Source organism: Phaenicophaeus curvirostris, chromosome 13 (assembly GCF_032191515.1).
Source record: "Phaenicophaeus curvirostris isolate KB17595 chromosome 13, BPBGC_Pcur_1.0, whole genome shotgun sequence".
NCBI classification, from domain to species: Eukaryota; Metazoa; Chordata; class Aves; order Cuculiformes; family Cuculidae; genus Phaenicophaeus; species Phaenicophaeus curvirostris.
In genome coordinates, this window is record NC_091404.1 from 21,648,710 (window position 1) to 21,652,700 (window position 3,991).

Sequence of the window (3,991 nt, forward strand, 5' to 3'; positions counted from 1 at the left end):
TCTTTGCTGCTGTCGCTCCAGCCTCCGCTCCCCCGTCCCCCCGCACGCCCCGGCGGCGCAGCCCAACCGCGGAGCGGAGCCCCGGGGCCGAGCCCGCCCGCAGCGCGCGCCGCCGCCGCCAGGGGGCGCTGCCGCCCCGGCCCCAGCCCCGGCTGCAGGAGCGGTTTGAATTGCCTGTCCTGCCGCTCCCGGACGGGCGGGGCGGGGCCCGTATCCTTCGTGCCTCGGGGGCGGCGCCTTCCCCTCACTCCTAGCGGCCCGACCACCTTGTGTTCCGAGCTCTTCGAGGCAGGGATAGCGATTTATCCTGAAGTTCAGCTCCCCAGGCCTCCGTGGTAAAGTGTATCCTAAATATAGTGACACCTGCAAATTGCTCAGCTCCTAATTAACACACCTAAAACTCATTACCACTGCTTTTGCCAGAGCCCGATGCTTGTCTTGCCCCTTCTCTTCCCCCCCCCCCCCCCCCCCCCCGTGATTTGCAGCTGCCATCACTCTCTGCACCCCAACAAACCCACCTGTATGCACTTATTTATAGAGGCAAACTGGCCTCCCTCTCTGGATGGGAGCAGCTCGTGGGTAACCTTGTTTCACATGCTCTTGGCATCTGGTGCTGCCACTGGCCCCTTTCCTGTGGGACATTCCAGTGGTAAGTACTCACTGACACTGTGCGGCGCAGTCTTTCACTCATCTATCCCTTTTGTTCTTCAAGTTTTCCCCTGTCTCAAGGCATGAGTAGCATAAGACTTGTTGCAGTGCTCATCCCGACTGGAAACACCTGCAAAACGTGTGGGACAGTAGCTGCCAGAGGCTGAGAAGGACCTTTGTGAGCGTCAGGCTGAAGGATGCAAGGCTGTGCTGGTGGGGGAAAGGTGACAGAGCTGCTTGCTGAGCCTTGTCATTCAAAGCTGCCCTGCGTCTGCGTGCAGAAGTCGGCTTTGGTGCTGCAGAGCAGATGCTGTACCTGTCCTTGGGATGATTTTCTTTGCTCTAACTTGCTTCTCGCCCCTCAAGTCAGTTGGGAAAGCTGAGTGTGTGTTTCCTGGCTCTTCCCCACTGCATTGCTCTCACCAGCAACAAACTCTCTTTCTGTGAGAAGCACCCAGCTCTGCCAACAACGCTGAATAGAACAGGCTGTTCCCTGAGGGTCAAGCAACACGGATGTGGTTATGTCCATTACAAAGCTCTTGGTCCTTGGTCTGTAGCATGTGGGGGCCTCGTGGTCCTAAGGCATAAGCCTTAATTTTTTATGTGTTTTTTTCAGTTCAAAGCACATGGAAGAACACATGCTGTGGTGTGATCCATTGAAGCAGTGTTTTCAGAGTATGGAAGCATACGCTTGCCCATGCTGCCTATTGACGGTGATTCCTGATTTATGATACTGTCCAAACAGTCTTCAGGCATCATTTCAGAGTATTATTAGCAAAGGACAGAACAGTGCCAGAGTGCGAGCTAATATGTAAACAGGACAGGTGATCACTGGCCTGGTGCTTAAGCTCTCAAACTGGCAATGTTTTGTTCAGCAGCACACACATAGCCTGGGAATCAACTGATGCTGGAGGGATGTGACCAGGGAAGTATGCAGTCTATATATCACTCTGCCAAATGGGACACCCCGAGGCATCAGGAAACCTGGGGCCATCCTACGCTGCACTTTATTTCTTCTTTTTCAGTGACCACTAGCTGCTAGACCACAATTCAAGCAGGTATCTAGATCTTTGTCTATGAAGATTGTTTTGGTACAATAGAGCAAGAATATGAGTGATGAAGTAGTGCATACTGTGTGAGGGGTGCAGGTAGGAATGGGATGCAGCGGAGCTGTGCAGCAGAGGATTCCCACCTGGAGAGCGGGGACGGCTTTTCTCCAAGGGAAGTAACAGCATTCAAGCATCACAGGTAGCATCAGTGGTGCCATGCTCAGGTATCTTGGATACCAAAGCAACTGGGATCAGGGCATGCCATGATGAAAGGGCTGCCTTGGTTGTTTTTCAAATGCCCAGTAAGCTACATTGCTCCCACTGTTAGCACGGAACAGAAATACCGTGGGACTGAGAAGGAGTCATTGCTGAATATTCCTAAAAGCTAGGGTGGTCCACGCTTGCTGGAAAAGTAGTTAAAAACTTTCCAGGGTCATTAAGCTAAAGGAAAAACCACTTAAGAACAAAGACTTTTAACGTGTTTTGAAGGACACCAGAATCTTTCAAACAACTAATTTCTTCTTTTGAGAGCAGCAGGAACTACTCACAGTCAGTAATGTATTCAATACTGTTCACTTTCTTCAAGGTTTCTGTTCTGTTCCAACCCCCTTTCCTCTCCCTCACCCCCCAACCCCCCTCTTATTTTCTCTATTTGACTCACTGTTCAAAACCATGTCCTTGTTCCAGTCTGGGAACCCATTCTCCATGTGGTGTCACTTCACAGCAGCTCCCAGCTCAGTTGTTCTGGACAGAACCTGACCTTCATGGTGAATACACCTGGCTCAGACAAGGTGAGTCTGTTCCCAGTGGAATGGCCATTACCAAGCCCTTTCCGCTGCTGTTCACTAATTTATTATCTGTTCTCAGCAAGCTTTGACATTTGTTCACGTTTTCTTAGCTATTTCTACCAGTCAGTTCTTCCAGGACCATTTGTGGAAAGAGAGGGCAGAAGAAAACCAGACTCTATTTTATTTTCCAAAAGGGAGACACAAAGAGATCTCTGCCCTCTGTGGCTTCTGTTTCAAGCCTCCTGTCTAGTCTGGGAAGATTCACACAAGTGGAAAGGCACTTTTGCCCAGCATAAGCTGGTTCCCTGCAGCACATTCCCAAGCTGCTTACTGTGCCTAGATTAACGTGATTTAAGTGGCAGAGCTTCCATCCCCTCACCTTGGGAAATACTGCCAAGGTTTTGCAGATCTTGCTGCTTGGACATTTTTCTAACTGGGTTTCAATATTAAATGTCCTTTTGCACAGTTTCATCCCATTGGTTTCAGATATAGGCTGCAATTAAAAAGAACGACATGAAATGGAGCCAAGGGAAATGCATTAAGTCATGTTTGCAGAGCACATTGAGGGAATGGGACAAAATGTCCTTGGGAGGACAAAGAGACTGGTTGTTAACATTAATACTACATCTCATGGAGCGGATACCAAAGAAGTTTTAACAACCATTGTGCAGTCAGTGCGCATTAACCTCGTGGTGCAGACCTGCAAAGGGAGTGAGGCATCCTCAGGTGTGAGGTTACAGGATGTGTGCCGAGATCTTGTGAGTGTGTGCCACCTCGCAGCCAGACGGTTTTCTCCAGTGCTGGGCACCACGCGGGAACACTCTAAACCTGCTGGGTGCACACAGTGAGTGGGTAACATTCGGGAGCAGAGCTCACACTCAAGAACAGTGCGTCGGTCTGACTGTAAGTACATGAGAAGACTTGTTCTACTGCGTGAGAGTTACAGAATTCAGAGGGGATTGTAGTGATCACTCCACTGGACAGAGGGTACTATTCCAAACCCCAGGTAGAAGATCCATGTCCAGTAACCTCTGGCAGAGCTGTGATTGTTCTCCACACAGATATGGCAAACAAAACAGAGTTTTAAACTGTTTTAATCTTTCCTGCTTTTTATAATAATCAGGTTCAGCCGAGAGTCGTGCTGTGGACGGAAGGAACAGTCCAAGTCAGCAGACCCCAGTATCCATCAGGAGAGAGAGGTGGGTAGATGGATAAGGACAAGATATTGGACCAGGGTGATGCAAGATGACAAAAAAAAGTGAATGCCAAAACTCAGCAAAGGCAGCCTTACAGCAGGTACAGCACAGATGGCCACGAGCTCAGTGTCTTTTAGGTAACACATTGGACTCCTAATGACAGAAACATGTATAACAAATGGCGTCACGGGGACTAATATTGTTACAACAAATTCCACAGGAATTAATCACGTTTGACCGGTAATGATAATAGTGTGTTGGTTAGGAAATTATCTCTCAAGTCTCCCATCTCTCTGACAGTCATTTGTAG

At 49.4% G+C, this 3,991-nt stretch overlaps 1 long non-coding RNA gene across 1 annotated transcript; it reads left to right on the plus strand.

Moving 5' to 3' along the window:
* The first annotated feature begins 259 nt into the window (after positions 1-259).
* Positions 260-3,672, plus strand: LOC138726298 (uncharacterized). Its single transcript, XR_011338410.1, has 3 exons — positions 260-335; positions 2,422-2,488; positions 3,609-3,672. It is a non-coding gene; the product is annotated as an uncharacterized lncRNA (long non-coding RNA).
* The last annotated feature ends 319 nt before the right edge of the window (positions 3,673-3,991 follow it).